Source organism: Trichechus manatus, unplaced genomic scaffold, assembly GCF_000243295.1.
Source record: "Trichechus manatus latirostris isolate Lorelei unplaced genomic scaffold, TriManLat1.0 scaffold00010, whole genome shotgun sequence".
NCBI classification, from domain to species: Eukaryota; Metazoa; Chordata; class Mammalia; order Sirenia; family Trichechidae; genus Trichechus; species Trichechus manatus.
Genome location: NW_004443946.1, coordinates 15985997 through 16006362, shown reverse-complemented (window position 1 = coordinate 16006362; position 20366 = coordinate 15985997). Strand labels below are relative to the sequence as shown.

The 20366-nt window shown below is 39.9% G+C and overlaps 1 protein-coding gene across 1 annotated transcript in view; it reads right to left on the bottom strand.

Moving 5' to 3' along the window:
- Window positions 1-20366, bottom strand: part of SYNE2 (spectrin repeat containing nuclear envelope protein 2) — a 325154-nt gene that overhangs the window by 297387 nt on the left and 7401 nt on the right. The gene's annotated exons all lie outside the window — the stretch shown is intronic.

Here is a 20366-nt window from a genome sequence, read left to right as displayed (position 1 = left end):
GGGGGGGAGGGGGGTGGAGGGGGGGTGGGAGGAGAGACAACAGCAGTTATAAAACAAGAAACTCAGAAACCTTCTGAATATATCAAAGTTTCAAACGTCTGCCACTCTGGCTATGTGTGTGTGATTCACAATCTTACAAGCTTTCTCAGGTCGAAATTTCAGATGTTCATCCATGAAGCATTTTAGAAATAATGTGTTGCTATGAGAATTTTTTTTAAAGCCACAGGTTGATAATAAACCAAACCAACTCCACTGCCGTCGAGTCGATTCTGACTCATGGCGACCCTATAGGACAGAGTAGAACTGCCCCATAGGGTTTCCAAGGAGCAGCTGATGGATTCGAACTGCCAACCTTTTGGTTAGCAGCCAACCGCGTAACTACTGCACCACCAAGGCTCCAGATTGACAACAGACAATAGTTATTAAAATCTTTTACTATCAAAGGTATTAAGTCTATAGGGTCTGGAGCATGCATGTGACATGTGTGTGTGTGTGCATGCATACATGGCCTTGAGTGTGCCGCACATAAAACTGTGAAGAGTGAGAAGGGTTCCTAACCCAAAAGGACTTGCAGTCTAAGCCAAAGCAATGCAGTATGTAAAGATAAACTTTGGCACATCTGGAGACATTTTAAAGGCTCATAAAAGTAGTTGCAGTTTAAAGTCTTGACATCAGTCTGAAAATTTATTATGGACAAGATATCACCACTGAATTAACTGTAAATGATACGTAAGTAAGTCAGAGAGACCTGGGTTCAAATCCTGTCTTTGTTACCGGGTAGCTCGGTGACCTTGAACAAGGCATTGCACTTCTCTGAAATGCAGTTTCCTCCTGTGTAATAAGGGAAGAACAAGCCCTCACCTCTAGATATTGTTATGAGAATTTAAGTATTCATTTAAAGTGCTTAGCATAGAATATAGCCCACAGTAAGCACAGAGGAAATGCTAGCTATTGCTCTTATTAACTGGCTTGGAGTAAAGGGGAAGACATGACACAGTGTATCTTCCCTGCCTCCCCAGGGAAGGTGTGGGCCACACACCGACACCATGCTTGCCCATCTTCTGCTCTTTTAGCTTCTGTAGACATCGTCAAGTCTCAGGTCACGGGTGAGCCCTAAACACGAGGATTGAGTCTCCATTTTTCCAGACCTCTTCACTCACATAGACAGCGATAAGCATAAGCCCAGACACCCACTCCTCCCTGCGCCCAGGGCACAAAGCCTTGCCACCACCATCTACTTGAGGTCACTAGGTCTCATCTCACTATGTCCTTTATTCCTGCTCACGTCAGTTAACACATGCAGACACACCCACATGGATAAACACACATACACACACGTGCCCACACAAACACATTCACACAGCCACATGCATGCACACATACACATATGCACACACATGTACATATACATACACATATGCACATAGATACATATCCCAAACCCTGAGGTCTCCCTCACTTCTTTCACTCTAACTTCCATAAGGCTCTGCACATCTGCCAATTTTTCTCATCTCTCACCTCTTAACCTTTGAAATCCATGGTACACCATCAGCAAAATCCTCTACATGCCCAAAACCCTCTGACACTCACTTTGCCTACCTGCTCTAATTGAAACCTGGCTCTCCTCTGAGAACATGGCTTCTTCACAACCCTCTCAAGTGGCTGTTTTGTTTCGTCTTACAGCCCTTGCACCACTGACTCCTTGCTCCTCACTGCTACTTCCAGATCATTCTCCTCCTTCTTTGACCCTGAAATACTCTAGTTTTGAATTTCATGTCATTATTGTTACAGTCATCTACTACTTCATCATTCCCCCTCAAAGATTTTAGCTCCTTGCCCACTGTCCCTCTCTACAATACCACTCCCGTCTAATTCCTGGTAATTTCAATATACACACATATGAATCCAACCTCCTGGACTCTCAGTTTCTTGAGTTTCTCTTCTCCAATAAATTTGTCCTCTGCCTTGCCTCATTCACTGTCATAGACATGACCCAGACCTTGTCATTACTAATTACTATGACTCATCCATAATCTTGCATCCCCATCTCTGAACATCACCCTCAATCTTTGCACTCTCTCTAGTGCCCCAACTTCAACAATCCTTGGAGCCCAATGGGAACTCCAAGCCACTGATTCTTCCGGCATTTCACTGTCCCTTGCCCCTTCATATCCTTTCTTTCATCCCAGCCCATTTTAATTTCCATGGTCAATTATTATAAATTCTCCTTTGCCCTCAGTTATTTTGCTGTACTTGTTTGGCACTTCATGACTTCTCTCTGACCACTTCATGCCTATACACATGCTGCTGAATGGGGCTGACAAAAACCCACAAAAGCGCTAACTGGTCTCACTTTATAATCATCACCATGACCACCAACTGGGCCCTCAGCACTGCCCCTCCACTCCCCTAGACAGCAATTTCACACCTTCTTCCTCAAACTTCCAACACCTCTTCCCTCATCCTTACTCTCAATTCACACCTTTCTTTCCAGGACACTGAAGTAACTATTCCACACAGTCTACCAAAATCCTCTGCCTTCTAACCTGTTAGCCTAGGCAAAGTAGCCTTGCTCAACCCTAAAGCCGATCCCTTCACTTGTACACTAGATCCCATCCATCGTGCCTACTCAAGGACATTTTACTACTTTCTCTCAGGTATCATCTTTTTATACCTCTCTTGGACCATTCCAATCAATATAGATCCCTGCTATTAATTCTCTCATCTAAAAAAAAAAAAAATTTCTCTTGACTCCAGTTGTCCATCACCTACCGCTTCACTGGCTGAGCCCCTTTGTGGCAAAACACCTCAAAAAGAATTGTCTACACAGCCCCATAAAACAAAATGAGACTAATGGGGCATAACAGCCCAGGGACAAGGACTAGAAGGCAGGAGAGGACAGGAAAGCTGTAATAGGGAATCCAAGGTCGAGAAGGGAGAATGTTGACGTGTCGTGGGGTTGTTAACCAATGTCACAAAACAATATGTGTACTAACTGTTTAATGAGAAACTATTTGTTCTGTAAACCTTCATCTAAAGTACAATGAAAAAAAAGAATTGTCTATAGTCACTGCCTCCAGGTCCTCTCCCCATTCTTTCTTAATTGAACCCCTGCCTATCAGGCTCTTGCTGTCAAACTAAAATGCCTTGTTACCAAGGTCATATAACCGCCTCTCCCTAAAACCAATGGTTGATTCTCAATCTTCATCTAACTGAACCAATTAGCAGCACTGATACAGAAGGTCACTCCCTCCTCCTGCTTCCGGAACCCTACACTCTCGGTTTCCTTTTACATCACTAGTTGGTTCCTCTCTTTCTCTCATACCTCATATTAAATGCCGTAGGAAATTCTATTATGTCTATCTTCAAAATATATTCAGAATATCAACTCTTCTCACCATCTCCATTGCCATCACCCTGGTCCAAGTCACCATCACCCCCACCTGGATTATTGCAATAGCCTCCTAGCAGGTCTCTTTTCTTCCAACGCTGCCCCCTAAATACTATTCTCAACACAGCAACCAGAGTGATAATGCTAAAATGTTAAGTCAGATCAGGAATCTCCTGCTCAAAACCCAGCAGGGACTCCCAGCTACACTCCTTACTATGGCTACTAGGCCTGACACCACTTGTCCCCACTACTTCCCTCTTGCTCATTCCACTCCAACCATTCTGACCTCCGTTTTCCTCAAACTCTCCAGGCACATTTCCAGCTTAGTGTTTTTGCACTAGCTGCTCCTTTCTCCCCAGAATGCTCTTGCCACAGGTATCCACAAGGCTAACTCTTCCATCTCTTTCAAATTCTGGCTCAAATGACACCTTACCAATAAGATCTACCCTGACCATCCTATTTAAAACTTCAACATGCCCCAACTTGTGAACCCACTTGTCCTACTCTTTTTTTTCTACAGCATTTATCACCTGTTAAGATTCTACAGAATTAATTATGTATTATGTTTGTATTTGACCTACAATAAGTGTAGCAGTATGATCTCTAATTTGAGTTCTTAAAAATTTTGGTATTTGAAGAAAGGCTAGCTGAGAAAATGGAATTTTAGAGTGTTTACAATTGTTCAGTAAATATTATGACTGATTAGAGATAAAAAGATGCTCTTAGCCTCACTGGATTTTCTTCTTATCTTTCTTAATTCATTTCATTTTTTTCTGTATTACCAATTTAAATTACTTTTAGCACAATAACTCCTACATTTTAGGGTGCTCAATAAATGTTAGTTGAACTGTACTGAGTTCTGGTAAGCCAAATGGATAGTTTAGGCTTTTGAGAGTTATTACTGTTTTATATAAACTTCACTTAACAAAAGCATTACAAAGAACCACACTTTTGCCCCATAATTCACAATGTAACTAAATCTCCTGGAATCTTTGAGGTATATTTTCACTGTTCTCCCCCCTTGTATCAGTAGATGACAAGACAATAATTTAAACACGCAACGACACTTTTAAAAATGCATTGAGGGCTAATTCTGTTCTTCAAAAGGAAAACTAAAGAATAAGTTTTATGATTCCAGAATCAAGTTACATGTACACAATTTACATTAATCAAGGTCATGTGTAAAAATAGTGAGGGACCAATCCACTATTATAACAATCGTAACAACAAAGCAAGATTCAAAGCAAAAAAAAAAGAAAGGTGCTTCCTTATCTTTAGGAGACAGATTTTTCTTACAAGGTGACAAATATAAAGTGTAAAAATCAAATTAATCAGGAAGACTACCAGCTCCAAGAAATAGAGTCCCACTAACTTTAAAAATCAGAAAAACCAGTTGCCATCAAGTCAATTCCGATTCGTGGTGACCCCATGTGTGTTAGAGTAGGGCTTGTGCTCCATAGGGTTTTCAATGGCTGATGTTTCAGAAGTGGATCACCACGCCTTTCTTCCAAGGTACCTATGGGTGGACTCAAACCCCCAACTCTTTGGCTAGTCATCGAGCACATTAACTGCTTATACCACCCAAGGACTCTGCACTAACTTTAGAGGACTTACAGGTGGGAGGAGGAGGGAAGACACCATTAAATAACCATGGAGGAAAATACCCATGGGGACTTGTTTAGACTCTCCCCAGGAGGAAATGCTGCCACAAAACTGACTGCACAAACAGCATTATGTGCCTAAGGAGTTTTAGTATCCAATGACCACCTGGGACCTCAGTCAATTTAGAATATTTCCATATAAAAGACAGATCATTTCATTTCCATATGATGCTAGACAAAACAGCTCTTGATACTGAGCAAACTGGGGACTGAACTTCCCAGGCTGGGAAAACAGGCAGCAAAACCAGGGCTCTAACCTGATTGTTCAAATCTGAGCACTCAATCTAATATGAAGTTAGACTGAGGAATACCTCCTGATAGAGTTCTCATAAATTTGAAATAATAAAAACATCTCTAATAAAAATCTTAAATTATCTTTGTCCTGATTTGATTAAATGCTAACAGAAAAAAGGAAAAAAACAGTAAGGGGAGCAGTCTAAACAAGTCCACACGGGTATTTTCCAGTTTGGGGTAGCATAGAGAACACTGTACAAATAACATCTTCAGAAAAGGATTTGGAAAAGGAGCTTCACAGCTTTTAACTCATTGTCCAACCTTAGACAACACCTCTTCATCCTGGAAATCAGAGCCCTTCAAATGCAACAAGGACTCTTTGCTTCATGCCAGACAAAGATGGTCCCAGGTGCAATTAAACACCTTTGTAGCAGCTCAATTAAAAGGTTTCATATGTGCCTTTCCATTTATCCCTTGACACACTTTTCTCACGTTTTCATACTGCCTTATCCTGAATAGTGGTATTAATTCAACAGGAACCAAAGCCAAGTAGCTCACCCTATGGCGGGGTAAGTAGCCTTTTGTTCCTTTCAAAGGCTGAGCCACTGGGGAAAATATAATTAAGAAGCACATGCTTAAAGCAACTTAATTTGAGTGGATGAGGTTTTTCTAAACTGTTGTTTTTAATTTTTAATTGGGGGGGGGTAAGTTTCTAATAAAATAATAAAATTCTTCTTAGAATGGCAAGTAGAGAATAAGACCCTTTCATCAGCAGATGTTAGGAAAAGAAAAAGGAAAAAAAAAGGAGAGACAATAATAAAGTCTATTATAATGACGAATTTCTGTGAAATACCAAGAAATGGAGAATAAAAACTTTCTATCCTGATTTTTAAGGCAAATAAGAAATATACAGCATGTAGGAGAATTTGGTAAGCCAATTTTATTTAGATCCATACAGGTTTGCTTATCATTCAAATATGTGACTGAATTTGGGAAATGAGGCCTAGAAGGAAAAGATTTTCTCTAGGTGTCATTACCATTAAAATACCTTTAATCCCGGAGTTTATTCTTATTCAATCTGCCTTTTGGGAGCGGGCAACTAAAATCCTTAGCTGGAAGGGAACTTAAATGAAACAAATTGAGTTAAACTCAATTAAAGGGTGTGAATTTTAAATCTGTTATAAAGCTCATTGTAAAACTAGCATGGCTACTGGGTCTCAGGAAGGTCCCGTTTCACAAAAGTTCATCTAAAACGTTGACTCCAGGAGTCCTCCTCCGCAGTAAGAGTTCAAAAGCAGTTACCCCAGCATGAGACTCATGAGCTTATGTTTTCACTTAAACACAGGGCAATGCTTACTAAAATGTGGTATCTCGAAGAGTGTTCTCTACTGTATGAAGTCAAGATTCGCAACCTCTTCCTATCCAGGAATTTCTCTTCTTCCCTTTCTATTATTGGATTATCAATGACAGGGTTACTGCACATGCCCCCAGATCCATTACTTTGGTCTTCCACTCTCTTCATTAAAACTTACAATTATTCCCTAATTCCTTACTGAATAAATTATAAATTCCTAGCCTAACATTCTAGCTCATTAATAATTTGGCTCCAATCTACTTTTTCCTGACTTCTCTCCCACCATCTATCTACTCAAATCCTATTTCTTCAGCCAAACTAGAGTATCTACAATTTACCAACTGAGTTTCATCCTTGCTGTGTATTCTTTGGAAGTTCCAGTTCTCCCCACCCCGCACCCCTGCTGCATTCATAAAAACTCCAACACCCAGCACAGTATCTTTTACATGATGGACATTCAATCAACCTATGTTAAATAAGACATACCTTGTTCAAACATTATATCTACTAAAGTGAAAGAATCTCTTCTGGCTCTAGCATCCAACATTACTTGGTTGGATCTTTTCGTTATTTTTGTTGTAGTTATTATTATTACTAAAAAGTAATATTATAATACTAGTAAAAAAAAATTTTCAAACAGTACACAGGGATATAAAACAGAAATTAAAAGTATCTTAACTCTCCCCAAACCAAAAAAAAATTAAACTCATGGCCATCAAGTTGATTCTAACTCATGGCGACCCCATGTGTTACAGAGCAGAACTGTTCCACAGGGTTTTCTTGACTGTAATCTTTCTTTTGAGGGTCACTGGGTGGGTTCAAACCATCAACCTTTAGGCTAGTGGCCAGTTGCAAACTGCCTGTGCCACGAGGCTCCTCAAATGCCCCATTTTCCTTCCACAGAGACATTAATAGTTTCCTGTGCATGTAAAGCACATGTAAAAAAAATGTACATTTAAAAGGGCAGGGGTTTGGTTTTGTTGGTTGCTGGGTCCCTAGCTCCTAGAATAGTACATCACAAGTAGAAAGCACTCAGTTAATATCTGTTGAGTGACTGCATGTATATACATATATACATTAAATAAATATATATGATATGGCCGCATTTTTAAAGTTGATAATTCAAAAAGCAGAGACTTAGAGTATACTATTTAACGTTAAAAAGGATCTGCCACACTATAAGAAATTTAAAAAGGGGATCATAACTCTTCCAAATTACCAAAATATATCTAGCCAATAAAAAGAGTGAAGTCGACATACATGTGCTAATGTGGAAATAAAGAACAAGCTGTAAAATGTATGCATACTATAATTTCATCTGTGTTTCTATGAAAGGATAAAAACTAGTTGTTGTCAAGTCTGTTCTGATTCATGGCTGCCCCATGTGTACAACTGTGCTCCATTGGGTTTTCAATGGCTGATGTTCTGGGAGCAGATCACCAGGACTTCTGAGATGCCACTGGATGGACTCAAACCACCAACGTTTCAGTTAGCGACCAAGTGTGTTAACCATTTGCACCATCCAGGGACTCCACTAAAGGATATGGTTCTGTGATAGAATCCTTGCCTTCCATGAGGGAGACCCAGGTTTGATTCCCTACCAGTGCACGTTATGCAGGCTTGCATGTTGCTATGATGCTGAATAGGTTTCAACAGGATGGGGTCACCGTGAGTTGGAGGCCGATTCAATGGCTGCTAACAATATGTATAATCCAACAGTTGGTTTCTATCTTATAAAAATCACCACGTGTTGCTCAGGTACTGTAGATATGTACCTACATGATGGGGTCTCTCTCCTAATCAATGTTAAGAACCTTAAACATTTATGGTTTTTTTTGGTTTTTGCTTCCCCTTAGCACAGCACCATGTAGAAAAGAGGCTCTCAAGAAATATTTGCTGATCTAAAGATTTAGTAAACATTAAATTTATCAAGGATCACTATGGCTGGAAGAGGCTGCATAGGCTTGGCTCACTATTATTGACTCCCCATTGCTAACCGCCACCTTGTCTCGTGATTTTGTTTTTCCCTCAGGTTCCAGTCTCTACAAAAGGTTTAAGATTAACCGATGTTCCTCCCTGGAGGGTGGAAAACAAGTGATAATGATCTAAGAATGAAAAACCAAACAAAGCACCCATCTTGTGACAAGAAAAAGCAGGATGTCGCCAGATAATCCCCAAGGATGTCACCAGATAACCTCTAAGAGTACCAGTAGAAGGTTAACTCACCTAAGATATCATCACCTCAAGGGGAAACTACCACAAACTTCTAAGATCCATAATCTTGTCCCTATAAAAGCCTTCAGCTGATCTCCAGTGGGAGAGACAGGTTTTTTGGAGGAATCTATTCCCCTCTATCTCCTATATATCGATATATAATAAACATCTTGCTGCTTACCTCACCCCGTCTCAGAATTGGCTATTGCAGCAGGCAGCTCCGATCTGCGTTATTGCGGTAACATGGCCCCTGGACATACTGTTAACCCAGAACTGAAATCATTCCCAAAGCCCACTCTTCAGACAAAGATTAGGCAGGACTATAAAACAAAAAATAATACACATGAGGAACATGCTTGTTAGTTCAATCAGATATACGAGACCAAATGGGCAGTTCCTGTTCAAAAGCAGGATGAGAAGGCAGGAAGGGACAGGAATTGGTCAAACAGACCCAGGGAACCCAGGGTGGAAAGGAGGAGTGCGCTGTCACATTGTGGGGATTGCAACTAATGTCACAAAACAATATGTGTATAAATTTTTGTATGAGAAATTAACTTGAGTTATAAACTTTCGCCTAAAGCACAATAAAAAAAAAAAAGTATCAAGGATCAGATTTGCTTGTCATTTTGTAGAGAAGAATTCACGAGCAACAATAACTAGACCTAGGTCTTATCCTACTCCTTGTTTTAATAATTACTTTCTTTCACTAATGCCTTGAAAAATAGGGCATGTACTAATGAGATCCTCTTGCCATCCCCTAAAACAACACTGCCAACTCAAACTGTTAGCTGGAACAGAGATTGTTAAGGATGGCTAAATTCTGATGATAATGCAAAACATTTTAGCCATGTGTTCCAGTGGCTATCCCAAAGAATCTTAATCAAGCTGCCATCAAACAGAAAAGGAACTATAATGTCACTTCTTCCATTCTGCCTCCTGCGGATGCTAACAATCGGAAATTAAAAAAAAAAAATTCAGGCAGTGAAGGGAAACCACATAGGCACGCAAAATCAAAACAAGAAAAGCCTAAAATATTTCAAGGATAAACAGGAAAAAGCCTGTTAATTAACTACAAAAGTGGAGACTATTAACTAAGAGAAAAGGAAGAGGGGAGGCAACGAACACATTTTCTTGCAACCAACCATCAACAAACACAAGAAAAGAAATAGCACCAAGAATGAGATCTTGATTACTGAACCAGAAAATTGAGTTTAGAAGGTAACATAACTTTTCAGCACGGTAGGCAACTATCTCTAGATCTCAAAACTGTTTTACTTCACATATTTCCCTCCTGGAGAATCTGTGTTATCACTATGGAAAAACAGCACTTGCTAGTCAAACTCAGTGTTCCAGGACTATAATCATGCTTTACCCTTCCTACCTCTCCCCAGACCTCTCTTGTCCCATGTTCTGTGACTCATGGATTTCGCATCACCATTCTTGACACATCCCATCCTTCATCACCCCTAAATATAACCCATCACCAAATCCTGCCAACTTCACCGGCTCACACTTCTCATATCTACTTCCTTCTCTCCATTCCTCAACTCCCCTACCCTCCTGTCCTCTCTACCACCAGCTCTGGCCCGGCTACCTCTATAGCCAACCAGGTCTGCTCTGCTGCCTTCAGTCAGTAAATCTGATCTGTTGTTCTTTTTACTCTTTGACAGTGTCTCTCTTTTCTTAGGATCAAGAGCAAAATCTGCAACAGAGTCTACAAAGCCCTGTGTGGTCCGATCCCAGAGCACCTCTCCAGCCTCATGCATGCCACCCTCCCCCACGCTCCAGGCTCCAGCCACTCTGGCCTTCTCGCAAGGCCTTGAACAAGCTACCTCTTGTCGGAGGCCTTTGTCCTGTCCACCCCACCCCTACTTCCTTCACCTAGTCATGCTTAGGTCTCAGCTCACCTGTCACTTCCTAAAGGAAACCCAATTCAACATAAGTCTTTTGTTATCTGCTTTCAGAGTCATGGGTTTGAGGTTTTGGGTTTTTTGTTGGTTTGTTGTTTTCCTATTTAGCATTTACTTCAATCTGTAATCAATGAAAAGGTTAAGAACACTGGCCCTAGAGCCATGTCTGGTTTGATCCCATATCTGCCACTTACTAGCTGTATGCCTCAGTCTTCTCATTTGTAAAATGGGGATAATGGTACTTACCTACCTACTTCATGGAGTACCTGAGTGGTACAAATAGTTAAGCACTGGACTACTAAAGAAAAGACTGGCAGTTTAAACCATATGGAGGGCAGTTCTACGCTGTACATATGGGGTTGCCATGAGTCAGAATCGACTCGACAGCAACTAACTATGACAACATCAAATCTGGCCAGATGCCTATATTTGTAAATAAAGTTTTATTGGAACCACACACACACTTGTTTGTTTACATACTAATTGGCTGCTTTTATTCTACAGTGACAGAATTGAGTAGTTGTGACAAGAGACCATTGACCCTCAAAGTCTAAAATATTTATTACTTTGCCCTTTACAAAAAAAGTTTGTCAATCCCTGGTAAATTCCTCTCTACACAAAAAATATTGGCTACAACATGGATGAACCTTGAAAACATTATGCTAAGTGAAAGAAGCCAGTTGCAAAAGATCACATATTATATAAGAAATATCTAGAATAGCTAACTCTATAGAGACAGAAAATAGATTAGTGGTTGCCTAAAGCTGGGGGCAGAGAAGGGTGAGTCACTGGTGCAAAGTTAACGCACTGGGCTGCTAACCAAAAGGCTGGAAGTTCAAGTCTACTCAGACATGCCTTAGAAGAAAGGGCTGGTGATCTACTTCCGGAAAAAATAAGCTCTTGAAAACCCTGTGGAGTACAGTTCCACGCTGACACACACAGGGTCACCATAAATCAGAGTTGACTCAATAGCAACCGGTAACTGGTAAGGCTAGAGGGGGTCACCTGGAGGGATTGGGAATAATAGCTAAAGGGTAAGGGGCTACTTTTTAGGGTGACAAAATGTTTTAAAATAATTGTGTTGATAGTTGCACAACTCTATGAATGTACTAAAAACCACTGAATTGTACAGATTAAATGGGTGAATTGTGCAGTATGTGAATTGTATCTCAATAAAGCTGTTCCAAAAAAAGTTAGCTAGTACCTGTGAGATTTGAATTTCATTAATAACCTGTCTCTCTTATCAGCCTATAGGCTCCATAAGAACATGGGTCGTGCCTGATTTTGCTCCTTATTTGGCCTGGAACACCTAGCAAAGAGCTTTTCATGTTCAGTAAATACTTGTTGAATGACTGGTTAAACAGATGAAGTGGAGAGAACAGACTTTTGTTGCTATTTTTCCCCAAATTAGAGGTTTAAGTACTTAGACTGTTGGAAAAATAAATGATATATAATAAAGGATTTCAACTTTGGGCCTTAGAGTGAGGAATCCAGCAACTTCACGTTGCCACATGAGTGAGCCACACCCTTGTGCAAACACCTGCGATCTGAGATTTTACACTGAGGCTTTTGTTTCCAACCTCACTGGAACATAGCTCCTGGCTCTATGAGTAAGCAAATCTTCTATTTCTACTGCATGAAAATGAGCCCACGATGTAAGATAAAATGCCTAGGACCTGGGATGCTATTCGTCCCTCCCCTTTCTCACCCTCGTCTGAATCATCTAAGTTGCTCAATAAATATTTGTGGAATTAACATATGAGGGAAATAACTACATTTATTTTAACATACATTTGTTACTCCTTACTACCTTTCATCTGCCACATAAAACTATGAGTGCTCTTCTTCGAAAATCAAGATGTGTGAGCCATCTACTGGGGCAGCAATCCAATTCTTAGCACCTCTGACTTCTAAATGCAGAAGAATCAGACTGCTCTGAAGAGATCTGTGCTGTGATTATAAATCTAAGATTCTTATACCTTTGAATGCCCACCAATCACTCAGGTTATTGTTTAAAATGCAGGTTTCTGGGCCCCAAGCCCCAAAGATCCTGATTCAGGTGGCTCACATACCACACTTAGAAAAAACACCTCTCTAAAGTAATTGGACTGATATACATGTGTAACTTATTCTTGAGACAGCACAAGGGAACAGGAAGAGCCTGGTAAAAATAATGAAATCATAAATTCTAAGATACTAATATAACTCAGTATAAATCTTTTATAACATATAGGTATCCTAACGTACACTTCGAGGCACCTGGAAGGCCTGCTGAAGCAAGTCATGTCCAGGAATAAGTGGCAATTTAAGAGGAAGGAACAACCACAACATTTCATTAAAGCCTTCCAATGAACCGGTCAGGTAGGTATTTTATAAACGATAAAACTGTAACTCCCAGAAGATAAGGAATTTATATTCACTCATTCAACAAATATTTATTGAAAGCCTACTATATCAGATATAGTGCTCTAGATTCCATAGCTAGTGGACGAGAAATTCGAATCCACACGTATCTGATACCAAAATCCATGTTATTTTCATTATAACTCAAAATCAGCTGAAATGTCAAATCTATGGTCCCCTCCACTACCACTTTATCTCTCTCCTCCCTCCACTACCACTTTACCTCTCTTCTACCCTTCAACCTCAAGCTTCTTGTAAGAGTTGTCTACAATGGCTGTCTTCACTTTCTTACCTACTACTCACTTCTCAGCCCGCTATAAACTGGCTTCTACTCCAACCATTCCACTTAATTCTCAGCTACTCCACCTATAATATCCTTGTTGCTGAATCCAATGGATACTTCTCAGTACTTACTGGATCTCTTAGAAACTTCTGAAACTGCTAACTACCCTCTTCTTGATATCCTCTCCTTCTTTGGACTCCATATCACACTCACCTGGTGTTCTTCCTAACTTCCCTGGACATCCCTCCTCAGGCTTCATTATGAGCCTGTCTTGCTCTTCTTAACCCTATAATGTCCTGTCCAGGCCCTTCTATTTTTCAAGATATTTTCATCTACTCCAATGGAATAAATTATCATTTGTAGACTATTGACTCCCAAATCTTTACCTTCAGCCCAGGTATCTCTCCTGAGCATCATAGCTATATATTCCATTGTCTTCTGAGTATCTCCACTTGGTTATTCCATTGATACCTCAAATTCAACATTTCCAAAACTGAGTCATCATCTCTAACTAAACCCCTCCTCCACCAAAGCTGTACTCTTGCGTTTTTCTTTGTTCAGTAAATGCTTCCATCATCCACTCTTTTGCCTAAGAATAAACCTGGGTCATCTTTGATGCTTCCATCTCCTTCACCACCCCAATACCCAGTCAATCAAAAACGCCTAATAATCGTACCTATTAGATATCCCCTGTATACCCATTTCTCTCCATTTCCACTGTCACTTCCTGGACAAGGACATGATTATCTCTCACATGGATCACCACAGCAGACCTAAGCTGGTCTTTCTGCCTCCACACTCACACCCATATAAAATCCATGCCCCACACTGCAGCCTGGGTGATTTTCTAAAACTTGTTCGAAATATGTTACTCCTCTACTCAAAATCCTTCAATTGCTTCTTCTTGATCTTAGGAAAACGTCCAAATTCTAATATGTTTACATGGTCCTTTAGAGCCTCATCTCTTCACATTCTCCTTCAAACTCTAATCCTCAGCCTCAATGAACATCCATTTCCTTAAAAGCACCATGTTCAGCCTTTCGCATGTTGTTGCCCCTGCCTGAAGCACTCTTCCCATCTTCACCTAGCTCGATTGCTAACATCTAGGTTTAAGCTCAGAAATCACTTCCTCTGGGAAGCCTTCCTTGACCTTCAAGTCTGGGTCAGGTATGCTATTACATACTTCTACAGTACCATGTCCTCCCCCTCTTGCAGTATATACCACATTATACTATAATTGCCTACATGCTTATTTGTATCCCTGAAGTCAGAAGGTAAGTTTTATAAAGCATATGTCTGTATAATCCCAGGTGCTCAGCACAGGGCATTGTACATGATAGGTTTTTAAAATACTTTTTTGAGAATGAACACTTTTTGAATAAATAAATGAGACACTTAGAATAATTAACCAACAGTAAGAAAAAGCATAATAAGAAATGAAGTAGAATACCTTACCTGAAAAAAAATCCTACATTTCCCTTCAGCAAAGGTCCTATCTCTCTGCTCCCCTTCACAGCAAAATTCTCGAAAGGATTAATTAAGTCACTGTCTCCACTTCCTAACCACCCTTTCTGTCCTCAACTCACCCAAACCAAGCTTTCATCTCCACCACTCCCGGAGACTAAACTGATCACAGCTACCAACCTACTCTGTGAACCCAATCCAAGGGCCACTTCTCTGTACGTTACCTACCTTACTTGATTGCTCTGCAGCACTCACCATGATTGACCACACACCCCTTTTATGAAATCCTTTTCATCTATCAGTTTCCGTGCCATCACACTTGCCTGGTTTTCCTTCTTTCTCCCTGGATGCTCCTTCTTAGTGTCTTTCACTTGCTCCTCCTCTTCTGCTTGACCTCTAAACACTGAAAGACCCAAAAGGTCTGCTCTAGCTCCATACTCCATAGGTGATCTCATCCAGTCTCATGGTTTTAAATATAAATATACCAGAGACACGCTTATGGCTCTCAAATCTATATCTCTTTCTAGAACTCTGGAATTTTATATCCAACTGTCTACTTGGTTATCCCCATGTGGATATCAAATAAGCATCTCAGGCCTAACATGGCAAAAGTAAACTTTTGATTTCCCCAAAACTTACTCTACTACCAGTCTTATTCATCTCAATAAATTATATCATCAAATACTCAATTGTTCAAGGCAAACACTTAGAAATTATCCTTAATTTCTCTCTTCTCCTCACCCCATACATCCCCAACCTTCACAAATATCCTTTAAAAAAAATCCATGGTTCTTCATCCCATTGCTAACACCCTGGTCCAAACTACCATCATATCTCACCTGGACTGCAATAAAAGCATCCTTGCATCCTAACTAGCTTTCCTACTAACCCTCTTGCTCCGAGAAATCCATTCTCCACACAGCAGCCAGAGTGATCTTCTGGAAAATCAAATCATGTTACTCCCCACGTGGTTTCCTACCCACACAACTGATCTTAGAGCTGACAACGCCCTGCCTGAGCCAGTCCCACCTTGCCTTGTTCTCCAATACTAGGTCATGCCACACCATGCCCACCACTATCAGCCATACGAGGCTTCCTTTGCTACAGGAATTCACGAAGCTAGTTTCTACCTTAGAGCAGTTACTTGAGCTATTGCCTCAGCCTGGGGACTGGGATATTCTTTCCCTGTTTTCTGCACGGCAGTTCCTTTGTGTTATTCAATCGCTGCTTAACTGTATCCTCTCTTCAAAGAGGCCTTCTCTGACCACCGCATCTAAAAAAGTCACCCAGGCACTATCACATAAACCCATTTTAACCCTCTGTATAGCCCTTACCATGTACTGATATTTGTCTTGCTTGTTTATTGTCTCTCTACCCTAAAGAAGCGTAAGCACCATGGGCACATGAAGCTTGTTGAAGTTGCTCGCCTCAGTCTTTTCTGAACCTAAAATAGTGCTTGACACAAAGCAGGATCTCAGGAAACAACTGTGGCCTGAATGAATCAATGAACATATTTACTTGATGCATAAAAATCAAAATTCTGTGATGAAAAGTGTGAATCCACTCATACTTTTGAAACATTTTGTTGTGAAAACATCAAAATCCCTAAAAGGTTCTGTCGATAAAACATTCAGACTGAGGCAGAGAGTAGAACTGGAAATATGCAGCAGAACTAGTTCCCATTATTAATAATCCTACTTATCTAAAGGCAAGGAAAACAATTCCAATGTTTTGGAAAGGTCTTAAATGTTTCTCAAACTTGAGAAGAGCTGTTTGTTTTCTGCATTTGAGCCAGGTGCCCTTCATCTTGTAACATGACGCTGCTGATGCAATAGGTAATCCCCTGTGCAGTAAAGACCGACAAGACCAACGCGTAGCCAGTAAGTGCTGCTCCACTGCAGACAGAATGAGGTTTTCAGGAGAAACTGCAGGTGGTGGCTGCTCTTTGTGCCCTTTTCTTCAATTCTCATTTAACACATACTGCTGCAGACCCTCACCAACCAGGACACATTATTCATCCAGAATCTAGTGCCTCTCCTCCAAAGAAATATACTTTTAGAACTTCAAGCATGCCATTTCTCTTATAAATCATTCATTCATATCCTTTTATCTACCACTTTTAAATTACAGGCAGTCCAGGGTTATGAACTTCCGGACTTGCCACAACTCGTACTTGTCATTCAATGTTACGTAAATTTGTCTTCACTTTGAAATGACTCAACCAACCCTTAGCTGCAACAAATTCTTCATCACAATCACCTTCACTTGCTGTATATACAGCTTTTAATTCATTGAAAAAGGTTTCGAGCCTTTTCTTGCACTAAAGTAAGGCTAAATAAGAGCTGCATGCACCTGTTCCAACTTACCTACAAAATCTACTTAAAAACTTAAAGACATAGTTAGGAACTAATCTCATCGGTAACCTGGGGACTGCCTGTAGTCCAAAAACACCAGGTAGTGATAAATATCTCTTCTCATACATCTTGATAAAAACAAATGAAGTTACATTTTACCAAAATGTCTCTGAGTGTTTTAGAAAAACAGTCATTCAAGGAAACTGTAATCATCAGTGTTCAGATGTGGGAAATAATCTTTTGAAATGGCACATTTAGAATGACCTCCAATTTTTAGAGTGCAAAATCACACACTAAACCTACTACTTGGTTATAATATACTATGTTGATGTTTTCCCCTTCCATTTTCAAGAGGAAATTACGTTGAGGTCTATTTTTTCCTATTATACTACTTCAAGTTCTAAATAATTATACCTCTTCCCAACACACACGCATACACAAAAGCTCAGAAAATCTTGTATCTCTCATGGGGCTAATTAAAAAGGATTTTGATTTCTATAAGGAATGAATGAGATCTTTGTTAACCCACTTTAACAAGACTCCAAATGACCCTGGATTTATCTTGCCTTCGTTCTCAAAATGTAACTGACCCAGAATAAAGTAAGCTTATCCCCAAACTCCTGGAAAAGACAGAACCAAAGTTCCCAGAAGTCAAAGCTGTATATACGATCTAAGGGAAAAAAAAAAAAAATCCTGAGAAACACTGTACAATGCAAACACCTCAAGAGCTCTTACTTTATTTTTAATTGGAATATTTTTAAGATTATAAAGCTTCACATTGTCAAGGCAAACAACTTTCTAAGAAAACACAACAAAAGGCAGTATTAGCTACTATGATATCAGAAACTTTCTGGAAGCTTTTGTGTCATTATGGTACAGCGCTGATAGCTAGCATACAACTATAACCTGATTTATTTTCTCTGGGTGTAATAATCACCCAGCCAGCAAAAGGGCCCAGGGGTGGTTTGCTTTTATTCATAAGAACTGAGCATCTGAATTGTTAGCGAAAATATCACTCCTCATGCTCTTTGTTTACTCCTCATTTGTTATTTCCATCAAAATTCCACATGAGAGACATTGCTGCGAAAAGGGTAGGAATTCCACCCAAAAGCCTTTTATTAATCCTATTTCTCCTTCTCAGACTTCACATGGTTTCATTCACTCGCAGCCATAAGGTAGATCAAGTTTTCTCTCAGGAACATGATACCAGAGCACTCTTGAGCTCCAAAACATCATATATACACTTCACTGCCTTATGCCTAAAGAAGTCAATGTTTCCATCCTAACTAATTATTTTTCCTCAACACTGAAGAGTTCTTCTAATTCAGGATAATTTATAGACCTTTGGAGCCCTGATGACACAATGGTTAAGAGCTCAGCTACTAACCAGAAGGTCAACAGTTTCGAATCCTTGGAAACCCTATGGGGCAGCTCCACTCTGTCCTATAGTGTTGCTGTAAGATCGCGATGAGTCGCAATCGACTCAACAGCAACAGGTTTGGGGTTTGTTTGTTTTTTATAAACCTTTGTTTTTTATATAGGAATGATCATTCCCTTACTCATTATATAACGGTTTACTGAAAACCTAAAATATGTCAGAAACCTCACTGGCAATAAAGATACCAGAGTACTCACCCATTGTAGGGCACCTAATACACACTTCAAGGAACCCAGAAGGTGTACTGCAGCAGGTGATGGCCAGAGACAAAGGGAAACTCAAGGATAAGGACCAATCACAAGGGGTTCAGTAAGAAGACGACAAACTCCAGGGAAGATCTTACCAAAATGGTTGAGTTTTACAGACTGAAGAATATATAACTTGTCTTCTAAGTAAGTTATATCCAATACACTTTATTCCTCACCTCTCTAAAAATAAAAAGATATTCCAGACAACATTTTCAGCTATATTTTGGTTAAATTTGTATGCTGGATATCAAAATTAGAAACCTGACCCTGTAAGGTGACTCATGTCATAAAACTGATAAGAGCTGCAATCCAAGTCATTTTCTCCGTGTTTTAGTCATTTTCTCCTTCACGTGACATTAACAGGCAACAGCACAGCTGGACTACATGCTCCTGCAAAGTACTTACTTACTATTCATCTTTGAAACCTTTACATCTACCCCACTGCACACAGTAGGCACTCGGTATTTTCTGAACAAATGAATAAAATTGAACATTACATTGCATTTTTATGCCTGTAATCTAACCCACTGAAAACGGATAATTTCTAATGTTACTAACAATAATACATAAATTGAAAGCCTCCCTGCAGATGGATACTCAATGAATAATGAATAAATTTAAAAGGAATAATAACCTAACTACAGAGACTCACATTTCATTACTGAGGTCTACCAAGTAATGATATCTACCCAGAAGGCATGGAGGCTTTTTTCTTTTAATCTTTTAAAATATGTCATCTAGATGATAACAGCACTAAATAAGACATGTGAGCATTGTTTGAAATGACACAGTACCTAGGCTGAACACAGTTTCACACAGGTTCAAGTGGATGATTAATCATTTACTAGCATTCTGGCAGGACTGCATGAAAGTTAACTCCTCGTGTTGTGGCAAAGGTAACAGAATACACACTCCTTCCTAGTTCTTGTGTCTAATTAATGATAGCGTTGTGTATTTGAATGCCAGTTTTCTAAAGCGTTGGCCTACATCATTTTTTGAAAACAAAAGAATTTGCTTCTGTTATGTAAATTTATTGTGTCCTTTTATGACCAACAAATTATTATATTTAACAGCCAAATGGAAATAACTGAGATCCAAAATAAGAGTCCAAAGTAGTTCAAAAGTGCCTATAGCTGTCATTAAAATTTCTCACAATGAGTCAGCCTAGTCAGTCAATTTCCAGTCATTATTAATGTGGCTTTCAAATGCATCTGGTAAAAATAGCATGGTACTCCGGGGACCACGGTCTCGGGGAACATCTAGCTCAATTGGCATGACACTACTTATAAAGATAATGCTCTACATTCTACCTTGATGAGTAATGTCTGGGGTCTTAAAAGCCTGTGAGCGGCCATCTAAGATACTCCACTGGTCTCATCCCTTCGGGAGCAAGGGAGAATGAAGAGAACAGG